The 17,747-nt window shown below is 35.9% G+C and overlaps 1 protein-coding gene across 2 annotated transcripts in view; it reads left to right on the forward strand.

Moving 5' to 3' along the window:
* bcl9l (bcl9 like) overlaps positions 1 to 17,747 on the forward strand; it is a 42,122-nt gene that overhangs the window by 3,384 nt on the left and 20,991 nt on the right. The window lies entirely within an intron of this gene.

Below are 17,747 nucleotides of genomic sequence, written 5' to 3' on the forward strand. Positions count from 1 at the left end.
ACATAAAGCTGATCTGACTGTGACACCTGCATTGTGTCGCATATTTTCATACCACTGCTGTTGTGCTTATCTTTTGCATGTTTTGCATACAGAGCAGCCAACGGAAACTGCGCCACCAAAAACGTACAAAAGCTGCTAATGTTTTTATGTACAGCAGACAGATTCAGAGCCCAGACTGGCTCTATAACTTGATTCTGTGAGGTTGGGTGAGAATGACGCAAATTTGAGCCACCATGACTCCTGGAAATACGGAAGAGGATTAGAGCCACTGAAAAAAAAAAAAAAAAAAAATTTGTTCTCAGAATTTGGACTTTACTCTTCTGCGTTTAAGTCAGAATTTTGAGAAGAAATGTCAAAATTTTGACAAAAAAGGCAAAATTTGGAGAAAAGTCCAAACTGAAAAATCAATTTTTTGACAAAAATGTCAGATTTTTGAGAAAAAAGTCCTAAAAAATCTGAATTGAGAGAAAAAATGTCAGAATTGAGAGGGAAAAAAAGTTTGAATTGAGAGGGAAAAACAATAAAAAATTTGGGGAAAAAGTAAAATTAAAAGTCAGTTTTCTTAGAAAAAGTCAGGATTCTGAAATTAAAATCATCCATCCATTTTCTGTTCACTCTTGTCCCTAATGGGGTCAGGAGGGTTGCTGGTTCCTCTCCAGCTGCGTCCCGGGCGAGAGGCGGGTTCACCCTGGACAGGTCGCCAGTCTGTCGCAGGGCAACACAAAGACATACAAGACAAACAACCATTCACACACACACACACTCACACCTAGGGAGAATTTAGAGAGACCAATTAACTTGACAGTCATGTTTTTGGACTGTGGGAGGAAGCCGGAGAACCCGGAGAGAACCCACCATGCACAGGGAGAACATGCAAACTCCATGCAGAAAGACCCCGGGCCGGGAATCGAACCCAGGACCTTCTTGCTGCAAGGCAGCAGCTCTACCAACTGCGCCACTGTGCAGCCCTGAAATTAAAATCAGAATTTTGGAAACAAAAGTAAATTTTAAGAAAAATTTAAAAATGTGAATTTTCTTCAAGAACTATACATGTTTCTGGCTTTGTGAATGCTGCGTCATGCTTTCACAAAAGTTACCTAAAAAATAAGTAATACATTGTTTTTCTTTTTAATAATAATATTTATCACAATAGTACCACAAATTATTGCGATAAAATTCCAACATCGCCCAGCCTTACTCAGAGACGATATTTCACAGCAACATGTCCTGGATGACACCAAGAGCTGCTCATCCACCTCATTTGCTTTTGCTATTCCGCTTTAGATCTCCGAGTGGTCGTAATGTTAGAAAGCTAAGCAGAGAGATGTTGGAGTAGGGGATAAAATCCCTGCCCATTATGATCAATGGAAGAGATGAACTTCCTCTTTCTCTCTCCGTTCTGCATCCATGAACCTTTTTTCAAACGGGTCATAGTTCATGTGCTATTTGCGCTTTTCAGATGCTAATCAGCCGCTCCCAACTGTAAAAACAATTCCTTGTTGCCATGGTTACGTATCAACGCGCACGCACACACACACACACACACACACACACACACACCGTTCCGAAAGTAAAAGAAGTAGAAGCTGCACGTCATCCAGAACCAGAGAGAGAAACTGTCCATCTTGCAACAGGAAGCAATTCTAAAACCATTTAGAGCTACATGATGCAGTTTGTTGTTTTTCTAACCCAGATAAAAATCATGACTTAAAATACACAAAAGTTTCAGGTTGTAACTTGGAAAAACATTTTTTAAAGCGATATGAATATTTTAAAACTCACACTCTGCTCTTTGTTTTGAGCAATTAAAGCACAGAGGTCAAATGAAGGATTTCTTGGTGTAAGATTTTCTGCTTTGACTGGCGGAGGTTTCGTTCAGAACCAAGTTTTGGTCTCGGTTGTTGTTGCGTAACGCCTTGTGCAACGTCTAATGATTTACAGAGGAACAACAGTTAGATCACAGTTTGGTTTTGGCACTTTGCTCCAATTAGACAGTGTTGAAATGTCAATATTTACTATGCATTCCTGTTTCTGCAGTGCAGAAAGACGAGATCTGGAAAGGATACATTTTTCAATTCAATAAGAAATCTTTTTTTATTTTTTATTTTGCAGCTACATGTGCTGCTGCATGAGTTTTGCAGGCTGCTGCTGCTGCTGCTCTCTTATATCGACAGAGAGGTGTTTTAATCTGAGAGCTGACTGGCCTCTGCCCATCAGTCTCGTTTTCCAGCTGCTTCTGTGCCATAATGCCTGCCTTCAGTCTGTAATGAAGCTGCAGTTAAGTCGTTTTCCGTGCTCTATTTGGATGTCTTCCCAGAATGTCTTGGAGAGGATACAACCCTTAACCCCATGTGCAAAACAAGCCCGGGTCTTCCCCGCTCCTGGAGTTTTTGTTCCTGAAAGCTTCTTTACACTTTATTTCCATCCAGTTATTGAAGGGTGGTTATTGGTGTGGAAATCGCCAAAGTTCTTTTTTGTCCTCCATTTGGTTCTGGCCACAACAAGAAGACTCTTTGCCTCTGCTTAACTCGCCTTTTTCTGTATGTTGTTCAGTGGTTTGCTTTGGTGTAAAGAAAGGTCAGTCTGGGGTCACGTTTCCTGCTGTCACTGCTCACTGAAGCTGTTGGCTGAAAGATTATGTAACGTACAGGAAGTAAGAAGAACAGGAAGCACAATAAGGCCTAAAAAAGCACTTTTAAAGTATGAAGCTGGTCCATTAAGATGGTTTTGGACTGAATTTCTTATGCTTCCCAACCGCTTTGAGTTTAGACATTTCGCCGACAGTTTTGTTGATTAGTGGAAATCAAACCAACAGACCAAATGAATAGAATAGTGATTGTCTTCATTGTCCAGTGCAGGAAATTCAGGTGTAACTGCAACATGTAGATGATGCAAAAGATCAAATAGTTAGAAGTACAGAAAAAAATCAAATCTATAGACAGTGTTGTGTGTTATTGTTTACATCTGGAAATTTTGCGCGTGTGCACAGCCCTTGTGGGCAAAAAGACAATTCTTTTGGTTGCCATCCGTAGCCCTGCGGCTGCGACAGAACAGCTCCGTTAACAAAATGAAACCTGGAGATGCAGGTATTATTAATTCAGTGCAGTGCGCCACAGCACAGGGGAAAATGATGCTGAAAAACCGTTGATAACTCAAAACGGAAAGCAAGTTTCATCTTGCTCTCTGTGTCGGCCAGGCTACACACGGTCGTTGCCATGGTAACCGGCCACAACACTGCTAATGTATAAAGAATCAATACCAAAGAACACGCAAACACTTCCCACACAAAGAACAGAATATTTAATTTTTATGAGTATTGAGTATTATGTTTTCAGGCTTGATGGTTATTTTGATTTATTTTTTTAATTTTATTTTTAATAAGTGATTGCTGTGGCAGATTAGCTACCACAGATAATCTTGTGGTAGATTAGCCAATTTAAACACGTCCTTCACTGATGATCAGTCAGAGTTGGTGTGTATGTGTTGCCTTTTTTTTAATTCTTTTTTTTTTTACTGAAGTGAAACACTGAATTCCACAGCCACATCTACGTGTTAAAGTTGTCAAAGTCAAGCTAGCATAACTGGCCTACTACCCTCTGACTCGCTTTTTTTTTCCATTTACTAAAACTTGTTCCTAAACCTATCTAGTTGTTATAGTGTAGCAAAGCACTGCGTCTCTTGTTCTTTTGTATATGATGTATACATTTAAAATTTAGTGCGTAATGTTGAAAACTTGATAGTGAAAACCAATGATTGTCATTGTAGCATCAAAAAGCAAGCTAGCAGCTTTTTGATGGGATCTTGCTGCAGTAGGTTTCTAGAGAATTGCAGTTCCTAGTCTTGGGACTTCTGAATTGATTTAAAATGCTCAAAAAACTATTATAAAATACGTTTAAGTTGTGCATCTTTTGTCTGTGGACATTTGCTTCCCAGCAGACTCAGAGTTTTGGGTTATGAACCATCTTGCAATGCTTTCTCATAGTTGCACAGAAACATTTGCACATGCCGACACTCATTGACATACGTGTGTATTTACCTTTTGTGTCTTTACCTTTTCTCCATTTCGTCTGTGGTTACTCTGTCTAGGGTTGTCACGACACCAAAATGTCAAACTCTATATCATTTTCGATACTGGAGCGGTCTTTCTTGAAAGCATATGGTTCTTTCTAAGAAGGATCTGAAAAATATAACCACTCACTTTAAAGTTTGACAATGTTTTCATTGTCTTGAACAGATCAAAACTGTTAAGCAGTCAACAGTTCAACATCCAGATTTCTGATTTCATGAACAGCCCATATAATGGTAAAACCAGCCAATCTAATGTGCTGGATCTCAGCTTTGGTTGCTAGGTAACGCCCTGAGCTTTGCTAGGGTTGTTAGGTAACGGCACAGTGCCTTTACATTCCAAAGATTTTCATTTTTTAGATGCCAAAAAACATTAAATTGTTAGGCCTGTTGCAATGAGTAATAAATTAACTGACAGACAGTCATTTCCATTTTTTTCATTTATTCTTTTTCACCTTTTTTTTTTCTCTCTCTCTTTTTGTACCAAACCGGATGACAAAAGTGTTTAGGTTGGTGCTTTGGGCTCTACCAGTCCTTCTTTAGATGGAAAATTTAGTTTAGAGACCTCATGGTTCATTTTATTTGTTGTTTATTTTGCTTTGTTTAATCATTTTGGATATTTAAGGTATCTTCCAGTCCTAGTGTTAAAATGTTCTCTAAAATTTATTGATCTTTGGGAATGAGTTCTTGTGTTACTATGCCATTACACTATATTAAATGTAAATGGTCTCAAAACAACAATATAGTCAACAATATTACCATGACAAGCCTGTAAATTATTGTCAAAAATCAGACAGGTAGGATTTTTTAAAAGAAATGGAAGCACAAAATGTGAAATTTGCATAATATTTCCTTTTTAATATATTAGGTCCAACATCCAATTCTCCTTTAGACCTCAAATTAAACCGGAAAGGACTTACCGTTTAATTTCTAATTCACGTTTCAGGTTTAGCTCTGTAATTAAAACTACGTGGGTCATTCTGGTGGATGATGTTTAGCTATTTACATCTTTTGTTTTTTAAGAAATGTTTTGTAAAGTTCCCTGAAAACTGTTCAGACAGAAGAAGCGGGGGCCTTGAAAGAGTTTTTCACTGCAAATGTTTATTTTTATTCCATAACAGTGGAGACGGGTTAGCTCGGTCCTTCACTGGGGATTTATTTAGTTATCAGTCACATGTTGTGTTAGCCGTGGCCTTTTCCCAACAGACGCACCACATTCAGCCCACTTTCCTCCTCCTCCGGCTGGCGCCACGCAGAAATGCAGTTTGCTGACGATCTGATGTCACAAGCATCTCCGCTTTGCGTCCGTGTAACCGTATGAGCCCCTGCGTCACGTTATTCATTATTAATTCGTCAGTGCTGTTAAACACTTGGGCCTCTGTGTTTTCCTGTGTTGTTGATCCACGCTGCAGCAGAAGCTGCCTTGGCGTCGGGTTTTGTTCTCTCTGGTGGCCTTGACTTTCCAGGACTCTCTGGGTCTATTAATAACCGCTCTGCGTGACCCACTGGGACTAAACGGGAGCGCTTACCTCCTCGTGGACAAACAGCAAATATGTTTGGTTTAATCCCGTTTCTGTCAGAGAACAGCTGTAATGTCTTAATAAACCTCTGGTATTTTATGTCGTAGTCTAGTGGCGTCCAAACTTTTTGTCAAGTCAAAAGTTCAACAATTTGGTTTCAATCAAAAACAAAAGAAAGTTGGTGACATTTTTGGCCCAGCTCAACAATAAACATTCATTATTTTAGGGTCTTGTTGTGTAGAAGAAATCTTATTCCAAATTTTTAGCAATAAATGTGACTCAAATCCAGTTAGCTTCTTTTGTGTTGTTATGATATTGTCTGCTCCCGTTGCTGAATAACTTTACAATTGATCGATCCTGTGTGACGTCAACGTTCTTCTTTGGTTGCTTTTGGATCGTAGATCTTTCACACAGAAATCTGATTGCGGTTGAATGTAGTCCTTAGTATGAATGACCTGGAAAAAAAATGGAAAAATTGCAATTGAACATCAAGATCTGCGTGAAAGTAGCCTTAAATAAGAACAGGGTTTGGGTCACTGTCAAAGTTTCATAAATCAAATTTAGACATTTTAGGTGCATTCATGTCTGCCTTTGAGAACTATAGGTGAGCATTTCTGGTTCTGTTTACTGTGATTTAAAAAGAAGCAACAAATGTAAATATTAAACCATGCATTTAAATTCAATTTGTCAGTAAAAAGTTCTGCTTTGGTTGCTAGGTAACAGTCTGGGATTGGCTGTGGTTGCTAGGTAGCGGCGCAGCACCGGATTGTCTCAAAACAACAATATTATTGTTTAGTGTAATAACTTCTGGGGCAGTTTATCATCCAGCAGAGTTTGTTATTCTGACGGGCCTTATTATGATGCAGCCATTACTGTGTTTTATGGTGGAAACTGCTTGCCGTATTCCACAAATCAGTTTATATGGCAAGCAGTTAGTGGAAATTTTATCTGAGGTTTATTGGAGGTTTAGAAAAAGCCTAAATACATATCCATGTCACACATAACTGATTTGTATCTCAAAAAACACAAATATGGATTTATTGAAATTCATATTTAAGGAATATAATGTGTACTTCCATGACAATATACCTAATCAACTTTTTTACATTAACAGTTGGGTTAATAATTTTAAGAATTGATCAAACATCCTGTTTAGCTGTTTATTGCCATTTGCTTCTATTACAAAATTTCTGAATGTTGGCTTCTTTTTGTGTCCTCACTCATTTTAACACATGATAATCATGTGATTTGAAAATTTTTAAACTCATTGAATTATTTCCACTTATTTGGTTAGATCCATCTGGATAGGATCCCATTTTTAAATCAAATTTGCCCCGGAGCGACTTGGACGAATGTCAGGGAAGCATTTTCCGTCGCTGCGTTGTGAGACTTCACCTTCTGGAGAAGAAGTTTATTCCCAGATGACGCCTCCGATCTGAAGCAACAGCAAGTTTGGTGGCACTTTTAATAGAAGACGGATGAGAAAGACGACATAGTGGAGAAAAACAATTATTTTGTAAGAGCAGACAGCAGTTGCATTTTCATTTTGTTGACCAGCTTCCTGGTTCACAGACGAAATAGTTCGATTGTATGAAATGCATGAGTCAGCCTTTTATGATAGCAGTTGTATCTCAGTTCCAAAATATGCTGATCAAATCCCAGAGAGAGATTTATTATCTGAGATGTTTGAGCTTTATAAAATCAGAGATTCCTTTTTATTCCAAACATATTGATCTAAGATTATTCTGCATGTTTCTGCACCGAAAATCTGCTGTTTTGACATCAGAACTCCTTCTGTTTGCCTCACGTTTTGTCCGATTAACATTATTCTTCTGATTTTTCCTCCTTCCTTTCTGCAACATTTAGAAACTTTTAGTTGCCTCAGCAATTGAACAAGAGTGAATAAGAGTTGTGATTAGAGTGGGGCCTATTTACCCAAATCATGCAGGTAGAGTTGCAGCATAAAATAGGGGTGTAGCAATAAATTGGGTCTGATTTTTCTTCATTTTGGGTGATTACCTGTTTGCAGATACTCAGCCATACTCTGCCATGAGAGATGGCTGTAATAGTCACTGTTGCCACCTTGGCAACTTTCTTGCTGTATATAAATAGCAATTGTTTTAGGTAATTTGCAAAATTGAAATCGGCAGGATGGGCTTTTTAAAGACTGGCGTTCAGTGAGAAAATTTTAATGGGTGCATCCGTATTACAGAGCATGTTAGAATGGTTTACTCAGTTATTTCACTCAGTTTAAGTGTAAAAGGTATATTTTAAATGTTTAAATGCAAAATGTGCATATTTTGTGTACAGTTTTGGCTTAATTACTGTTTTGAATATGGTCTATTTTTCAGCAAATGCCTGCTTATTTTGGGTCGGTATACTCCAGTTAATGATTAATTGACTTCTACTGGATAGTGGACTGTTATTTTAATAATCAATTAAACCGATTAATTGATTAATAGTTTTAATTTTAATGTGTCACTAATTTATTAAAACTTATAACCCAGGAAATTAGTCATTATTATTAATAATGATCATCTCAATCGATTAATCATGATTAATTTGATGAATGCATTATTGAAATAAGTATTATTTCAATGCTAATAATAATTTAGAAATAATGATTATTAACGATTAGTGAATCACTATTCCAACAGTTTGAAATAATAAAAAAAAATTGAAATAATGTTTATTATCACTAAAAGCGATTAATCAGATTAATCATTTTAGTATGAATGTCCACAGGTGTTTGTCATTTATTCTGATTTAGATGCTTTGAGGAGGAGAAAAAAAAACCCTTTCAGAAATCAAGATGGTGGACAACCAGTTTAAACAAGACAGAGAAGTGACTCAGAGTGGATCAATGCTTTAGCGTGTGGCGCCATGTGTGAGAAATAAACAGCTTAATGCTTTTTTTTTATTTGACTAAATATGTGTGTTAAAGTATTGTTAACAATGTAGGTGCAACCTTTGTTTTTAGCAAGACAAATTACTCATCGTCCAGGGACAACGGATGAAAAATAACCTTTTGGCCATTTTTCATTTCACGCCACAATTAGCAAAAAAGCACTTTTACAAAAATGTTGATCAACTCTACCAGATAAATCAATACTTTTTAGGTTTTATCAATTTCAACATCAGATTAAATTGCGGCTTGTGTAGCCAACCACTAGATAGAAATAATTTCTTTTTTGCAACATTTAGAAACCTTCAGAATTGTTAGTGGCAGAATTGATTTAACTTTTTATTGAATTTGTCAGTTCATTAAAGTTTTTTTTTTTTTTTTTTTGTGCCGCTGTTGGCACCAATCACTTCTGTGTTGTGTTTGAGGTGAAAACTTTTTGGCCCGCTTGTATTCAACCCACGTTATTTAGGTGGAAATAATAGCAGACAGTAAAAAAAATTACACCTTTCTAGTCGTCTCCTTGCAAAAGTTCCCGTCGGATATCGAAGCAGCTTCCCAGTTCAGAGATCCGTTTTTAACATTTCCAAAACGCTTGCAGTAAAAAATGTGGGTTTCTCTGTTGCGAACAGAAGCAGAGGGTAATAGTTTGTGGAAATCAGTCGTTCACAACAACCTACCGGAGAAAATGGATCCCAGTGTGAAAGGCAGTTAAGAAACTGCTGATCAAGTCAACAAAACATGAAAGATTTAACTGTGACTGGCCTGGTTCTGCGTTTCAGAACCAGTAAAGAGCATGGATCATTGAGTTAAACACGGACCCGGTTGGAGCTGCAGCAGACCTCCCAGTTCAGCTGGATTATCTGGAAACAGAAAACCATTTGATCAGGCTTGGTTCATATCAAAATTATTAATGATAGTTTAGCATGCGCTCTGCATGGTTAATGCACATGTCCTGATTTGTTTCATATTAATTGTTGCGTCTGCAGACAACTCCCACTGGTTTCAGCCACAAAGACGATAATTATCTCTAGTCTTAGTTTGGAGAATTGTCCTTAAGTTGCTTCTGCCTTCATGCCCTTAATGTTAAAAATGATACTCGTATTGGTTTTCCTAGTATTTATGATCAGTTTTCCCAAACAAAACCTTCAAAAGTAGCAGTTAGATTAAACTTTTGAATAATAATAATAACGTCTCCTGAGGAATCAAAAACAATAAATATATCACAATAGACTCGTTTTCAATATCAAGACATGAATATATTCTGATAGAATATTCAATATATAGAATATTCAGTGTACTGGTTTTCATTGCGAGCCAACCGAGATTTGTGGCACTCCTTGGTTACCTAGCAACCACCAGCTCTCTCGCTCTTTGGTTACCTAGCAACAACATGTTGAGTAACGGGCACTGCAACAGTTTAAAGTTTTGCAGTTGTGTCTCATAACTGCTTATAAGTTTTAAAAAACATTGTGTAGTGAAAACTGGATAAAACAGGAAAGGTCACGTGAGTTTGGCAGCATTTAAAATATTTATAACAAAAAAACTAATCAATAAATATTGATATTGACGTTCTCAGCCTTTTTGTCCTGCTCTACTTCTCTTAATCCCACCATGTGGCCACTTGTGTTTTACTATTTAAATTAAAGATTAGTTTTAATTACTTCTTATGCTTTTTATAATAATGGTAATGTAGATATCAAAGCCTTGTTTTGTAATTATTCTTTGTATTATATATTTTTTATTTGACTAAATATGTGTGTTAAAGTATTGTTAACAATGTAGGTGTAACCTTTGTTTTTAGCAAGACAAATTACTCGTCGTCCAGGGACAACAGATTAGATTTCCTTCCTGATTCTCCAAACTGAGATCGTTCCCATTGCTTCCTATTGCAGGTAAGCTACTGACGAATTACAGATACTCCACAGAACCCCGCTGCCTAAAATCTTTCTATTTAAGACATCGGACAGACGACATTTTAAAGCGCATCATTATAAAGTAAAAGTTATTGCTGCAAGTTGTTCCAAAAACAACAGACATGTTACGCATGCTATAATTACAAAATACGTAACATTTCTTTGCTGGGCAGCTGTAATTTACTGTAATGCTTTAATTTAAGGAAATAAGAAGAGAGACGCTCTTCCACTCAAGTCGTCTTCATATATTTTCTGTTTAAGTAGCTGCTCTCACAGATTTGTTTGTTGTGTGGAAGCCTGAATGAAAAGCAGGGTTTCAGCTGGATATCCTGTAATTGCAGACAGTACATAGCACACGATTGCACTAACAGAGAAGTACTGTTCTGGAATAATTGTAGTTGTTTTACCCATATTGCCAGTTGAAGGAGCAGAAATCACAGATTGGGCAGAAAGAAACCAACGGCCACTGAAACTCTGACTCTTCTCTGGGTATTTCGTTTCTTTCTCCCTGTTTGGTTTCTGATAGTTGTGCATTATAAAAGCAGATTTTTGTTTAGTTTTGCTAATATATATTCATATAATTTAGCTGCAAGATGCTAAGCATGCTGTTGTCCTGACGATAACAGAGTTATGAGAATGCAGATTATTCAATCTTACATAGAAAATTCACCACAGATAAATGTTGAGCTCCCAGAGCAGCTCTGCTTTTCTTTAGTTCATGTGCCAAATTTAATGGAGGATCTGGATTTAACTTGGTTAGCCTGACAGCACTGTGTAATGTATCCTCGTACTTTATTGTTTTTCTTTGGCATTTGCATGTGAAGAGCATCGGTACAATGGACTCAGTGACGGTAAACAGACTTTAACCACAAACGTTTTCATCATTGGCTCTGATTTAAGGTGAACAGGACACAAAGTTAATCGTCTCAGTCACTCAATAGCTACTTTTAAAATCATATCAGCACTAAATCTTTAATTAAATTTATACTTCTTATATTGTCTATATAAAACTTTGTAAAATTAGGTATTAAATTTAAAATCAAACAAATTTTTGTCACCGTCTAACTCTAAATCTGAATTTCTTTTCACTTTTTAGCTTATTTAGGATTAAAAATGTAACTATATTTGCTCGCTTTAGTTCTTTTTTTCAATAAAGTAAAGGGGAAAAGTTCCAACTTTCACCAAATTACACAGAGAAACAGTGAGAAGGAAGGAAATTAGTTCCAGCCTGCTTTGACCGTAAAATATTCCCTCAAATGGGACTTTAAGTTAAATTTTACAGCCACAATATTAATGTAGAAAAACTGAAGATCATCCAGATTGAATGGATTTGTTGGATATTTCTGTTGAAATGTCAGCAGTTATGACTCATTTGTTAAATTCCTCAGAATTTAATGAATGCAGATGAAACCAATTAAGTGTGATTTAATTTTAGATTTTCATCTATAAAAGACAGGAATCAGAAATTCATTCATCTGTTTGCCTGGGGTTTCTGCAGGAAGACAAACTGAAATGAGACAAAAAATAAAACCGTTTGACATCACTACCCTCATAAAACAATAATTTAAAACAAACAATTTAATTTCTAATTATTGAAAACAACATACAAGAGTCTACATTGACCGTTTGCACTGCAAAAACACAAAATCTTTTTGGTCTAGTTTCTAGTTCTGATATCTTTTTCCAACAAAAAAGATGGAACCAATACTTTTTTTTAATCAATATTGAATAATTACTGACTTAAACAAGCTTTTATATCTTTCTGAAAAGTTACTTATAAATTAGTTTTGGTTTATTTCAAGTGTAATAAGATATTTGCACTAGAAGCTGGATGAAAAATACTTATTAAGATTTTGAGTTTTTGCAGTGCAAAAATGTGGTCATAACTGATCGCCATTATATCACTTACAATTGGTATCAACTCAATCATATTATCATTTATCGCAGTAACTTCTGGGTCAGTTTTTTATTGCGACTGTCAAGTCAGAAGTTTTCCAAGTGATTGTTTAGCAAAACGAGACATTTCTGTTTTTAAAAATCAGAAATGCTGGGAAATGTATACTTTTGAAATTAAGCCTGAATAATCTAAAATCAACAGAAATAAATGCTTGGAATATATTAGAAATCTAGTTTTCCGTAAGTATTGGATTGCTGAGGTAAAATAGCAAAAAAAAAACAACAACATTTTTTCCAATTTTGATAAATTTTTCTATTTTTGCTGGACGATAAATTGTCTCAGAAGTTATTGCGATAAACGATGTTTCGAGATAATTCTCAAGTAATATAATGGTATAAAATGATAAAACACATTCTTAAAGATCAATAAATTTTTAATTCTAATGAACATTTTTAATAACAAAAATAAACTAAACAGCAGAAACAACAAATTAAACAAATTATTACATCTCTGTAAGCTAAATTGTCCTTAAAAAAAGATCTAGTAGAGACCAAAAACACCAGACTGAAAACTTTCATTCAGCTTTTGGTAGAAAGAGAAAAACGATAAATCATGCTAACGGAAATTATTGATCTTGTTTTAATTTATCATGTGATCAATTGACTTATTGTTTATTATGACAGGTTTGCATAAACCAGTTCTCTGAGAAATCCAGCAGCTTAAAGTCTTTCACATCTCAAACTAAAATTCATCCTAATCCTGTATTTTTTATGGATTTTTTTTTTTTCTACATTTGCGTCGCCTTGATTTCCTTATCGCGTTTGCTTCGGCAGAGCCGGCCGTGACCTCGGTCCGCCGCTCTCTGGCGTTCATCTCCTCACAAGCATCCACTCGAAGGTCAGCGTCTTGATTAGTCTGCTGCCTCCTCCCGTTGTTACACAAAGCCAGTGACTCAGACTTTGTCAACAGTCTGACCGTCCGAGTTAATGAGTGACGAATCTTTCGGCCGACCGAGCGACCGGCCGGCGCTGAGGCTCCGTGCCGAATCCGCCCGGTGTTGGTTAATGACTAATTGCTGTGTTTACCGACGCCCAAAGCCGGTGGAAATGTTGGTTTATGTCTCTCTGATCTTCTGTTGTTTGCCAGAAACAGGTGTGGGAGGGTCTTGTTGAGACCTGTAGATGTTTTTATCTTTTTTTTTTTTTTTTCTCTCGCTTTCACACACAGACGAAATTATATGGGAGAGGAAAAGTGTGTAGAATCTGTATTCTGTGTGTGAATTATGTTTATACGAGCCTCCTGGACCGGCCCTCCAGGACCGACTTTGGGGAACCCTGATCTACCGTAACACACAACAGACTACAAGATGATCGGTTATGAAATCGCAAGTGACAATCTTAGAACACTGAACGTTCTAAGATTGTCGGGGCAAAAAATTGTGTACCGTGAACTATTGCATCAGGTAGTTAGTTGTGCCCATCTTCTCTATTTAAATCTAATGATTACTGACGGGCAATATGGTATACAGACTTCACAATATGCACTCTTTTGGTTGAACGCAGCATTTATTTCCACTTTGGCTTTATGTTGTTTAGTTTTTATTCAAATAAATTTTTTGTTAATGGAGACTGAGAATCCATTTTTGTTTATTTTGTTTATTTTAGTTAATTCCAGTGTTAAGTGTTCTTTTTAAAATAAAGTGTATCTGTCTTTGGCAGGAAATCACATGCATTACTACAAAGTTTCCATTAAATCAGTGTACAAAGGTCTTCAAACAATATTATCGTTTATCGCAATAATTTTTGAGACGATGAATCACTCAGCAAAATTTGTTATTGTGTTAGTACTGCTACTTTTACTTCAGTATAATTTTAGTTAATTTTACTTTATCTCAAGTTAAAGCGGGAGGCTTTAAATTTAAACCATTATTCATGTTGATTTTGAAAAACTTTACAATTTCACTGCTTTTGTTAAGGTCATGTAAGTTTTTCTTACATTGATGAAATCTCAACATCCTCTGTGGCTGGTTAGCTCAGCTGGTCAGAGTGTGTTATTTACAATGCCAAGGTCATGGGTTTCATCCCCCACTGGCCAACTGAAATACAAAGACTTAATAAATTCTCCCATTCAAAATAGCAGGAGGCTGTATATTTAACCAGTATGCACATTAATTTTGAAAAACATTAGCATATGAGCGCTTCACTCAAATCTTGATTGTTGTAAGATCATGTAAGTTTTTCTTATATTGACGAAGATGCAAAATTATGTGTGGCTGTTTAGCTCAGTTGGTCGGAGTGTCGGATTCATAATGCAGAGGTCATGGGTTCAATTCCCACAGTGGCCAACTGAAATATGACGTCTTCAGGAAATCAATTCTCCATAATAGCAGGAGGCTGTCGATTAAACCATTATGCACATTGATTTTGGAAAACAATAGAATATGAGCTCTTTACTCAAATCTTCATTGTGGTAAGATCATGTAAGTTTTCTTAAATCCATGGAAACCCAACACTATGAGTTATCATGTATCTATGAAAATCCTGTCCAGCTGGGGTTAGCTCAGCTGGACAAGGTGTGGTGCTAATAACCCTCAGGTAGGGGGTTCAATACCCATACAGGTCAATGCAAATCTAAAGTCTTTCAGACAATACTTCAAAATTAAAAGGGTGGAAAACAAAATCAACACTCAAAACAATAAAAGGTTGGAAAATAAAATCAAAATGTCAAAACAAAAAGGTGTAAAACAAAATCAAAACTTCAAAACAAAAAGGTGTGAAATAAAATCGAAACTTCAAAACTAAAAGGTGTAAAATAAAATCAATACTTCAAAAATAAAAAAAGGGTGTAAAATAAAATCAACACTTCAAAAATAAAATATTGCTGAAAAATATACTTTTAAACATATTGATTTTGAAAAACATAACAGCCTTTCTTCAAATCTTCATTGTTGTAAGATCATGTAAGTTTTCCTCATATTGACAAAGTCACAAAATTATGTGTGGCTGTTTAGCTCAGTTGGTCCGAGTGTCGTATTCATAAAGCCAAGGTGATGAGTTCAATCCCCACACTGGCCAATTGAAACATAAAGTGTTTAAGCAAATCAACTCTTCAAAATAGCAGGAGGCTTTAAATTTAAACCATTATGCACATTAATTTTGAAAAACATTAGCATATGAGCTCTTTACTCAAATCTTCATTGTTGTAAGATCTTGTATGTTTTTCTTATATCAACGAAGATGCAAAATTATTTGTGGCTGTTTAGCTCAGTTGGTAGGTGCATGTGTTCATAAAGCCAAGGTCGAGAGTTCAATCCCGACACTGGCCAATTGAAACATAAAGTGTTTAAGTAAATCTACTCTGCAAAAAAGTAGGAGGCTTTAAATTTAAACCATTATTCATGTTGATTTTGAAAAACTTTACAATTTCACTGCTTTTGTTAAGGTCATGTAAGTTTTTCTTACGTTGACGAAGATGCAAAATATATGTGTGGCTGGTTAGCTCAGCTGGTCAGAGTGTGTTACTTAGAATGCCAAGGTCATGGGTTCCAACCCCCACTGGCCAACTGAAATACAAAGACTTAATAAATTCTCCTCTTCAAAATAGCAGGAGGCTGTATATTTAACCAGTATGCACATTAATTTTGAAAAACATTAGCATATGAGCACTTTACTCAAATCTTCATTGTTGTAAGATCTTGTACGTTTTTCTTATATTGACGAAGATGCAAAATTATGTGTGGCTGTTTAGCTCAGTTGGTAGGTGCATGGTGTTCATAAAGCCAAGGTCGAGAGTTCAATCCCCACACTGGCCAATTGAAACATAAAGTGTTTAAGAAAATCAACTCTTCAAAAAAGTAGGAGGCTTTAAATTTAAACCATTATTCATGTTGATTTTGAAAAACATTACAATTTCACAGCTTTTGTTAAGGTCATGTAAGTTTTTCTTATATTGACGAAGATGCAAAATATATGTGTGGCTGGTTAGCTCAGTTGGTCGGAGTGTCGGATTCATAATGCAGAGGTCATGGGTTCAATCCCCATACTGGCCAATTGAATCATAAGGTCAACTCTTCAAAATAACAGGAGACTTTAAATTAAACCGTTGATTTTGAAAAACTTTACAATTTCACTGCTTTTGTTAAGGTCATGTAAGTTTTTCTTACATTGATGAAATCTCAACATTTTATGTGGCTGGTTAGCTCAGCTGGTCAGAGTGTGTTACTTACAATGCCAAGGTCATGGGTTTCATCCCCCACTGGCCAACTGAAATACAAAGACTTAATAAATTCTCCTCTTCAAAATAGCAGGAGGCTGTATATTTAACCAGTATGCACATTAATTTTGAAAAACATAAGCGTATGAGCACTTTACTCAAATCTTCATTGTTGTAAGATCATGTAAGTTTTTCTTATATTGACGAAGATGCAAAATTATGTGTGGCTGTTTAGCTCAGTTGGTCGGAGTGTTGGATTCATAATGCAGAGGTCATGGGTTCAAGCCCCACACTGGCCAATTGAAACATAAGGTCAACTCTTCAAAATAGCAGAGACTTTAAATTAAACCGTTGATTTTGAAAAACTTTAGAATTTTACTGCTTTTGTTAAGGTCATGTAAGTTTTTCTTACATTGATTAAAAACTCAACATTCTGTGTGGCTGGTTAGCTTAGCTGGTCAGAAAAGGGTATTTATAATGCCAAGGTCATGGGTTCAATCGAATCAATTCTCCATAATAGCAGGAGGCTGTCGATTAAACCATTATGCACATTGATTTTGGAAAACAATAGAATATGAGCTCTTTACTCAAATCTTCATTGTGGTAAGATCATGTAAGTTTTCTTAAATCCATGGAAACCCAACACTATGAGTTACCATGTATCTAAGAAAATCCTGTCCAGCTGGGGTTAGCTCAGCTGGACAAGGTGTGGTGCTAATAACCCTCAGGTAGGTGGTTCAATACCCATACAGGTCAATGCAAATCTAAAGTCTTTCAAACAATACTTCAAAATTAAAAGGGTGGAAAACAAAATCAACACTTAAAATAATAAAAGGTTGGAAAATAAAATCAAAATGTCAAAACAAAAAGGTGTAAAACAAAATCAAAACTTCAAAACAAAAAGGTGTGAAATAAAATCGAAACTTCAAAACTAAAAGGTGTAAAATAAAATCAATACTTCAAAAATAAAAAAGGGTGTAAAATAAATCAACACTTCAAAAATAAAATATTGCTGAAAAATATACTTTTAAACATATTGATTTTGAAAAACATAACAGCCTTTCTTCAAATCTTCATTGTTGTAAGATCATGTAAGTTTTTCTCATATTGACAAAGTCACAAAATTATGTGTGGCTGTTTAGCTCAGTTGGTCCGAGTGTCGTATTCATAAAGCCAAGGTGATGAGTTCAATCCCCACACTGGCCAATTGAAACATAAAGTGTTTAAGTAAATCA

This window comes from Gambusia affinis, linkage group LG06, assembly GCF_019740435.1.
Source record: "Gambusia affinis linkage group LG06, SWU_Gaff_1.0, whole genome shotgun sequence".
NCBI lineage: Eukaryota > Metazoa > Chordata > Actinopteri > Cyprinodontiformes > Poeciliidae > Gambusia > Gambusia affinis.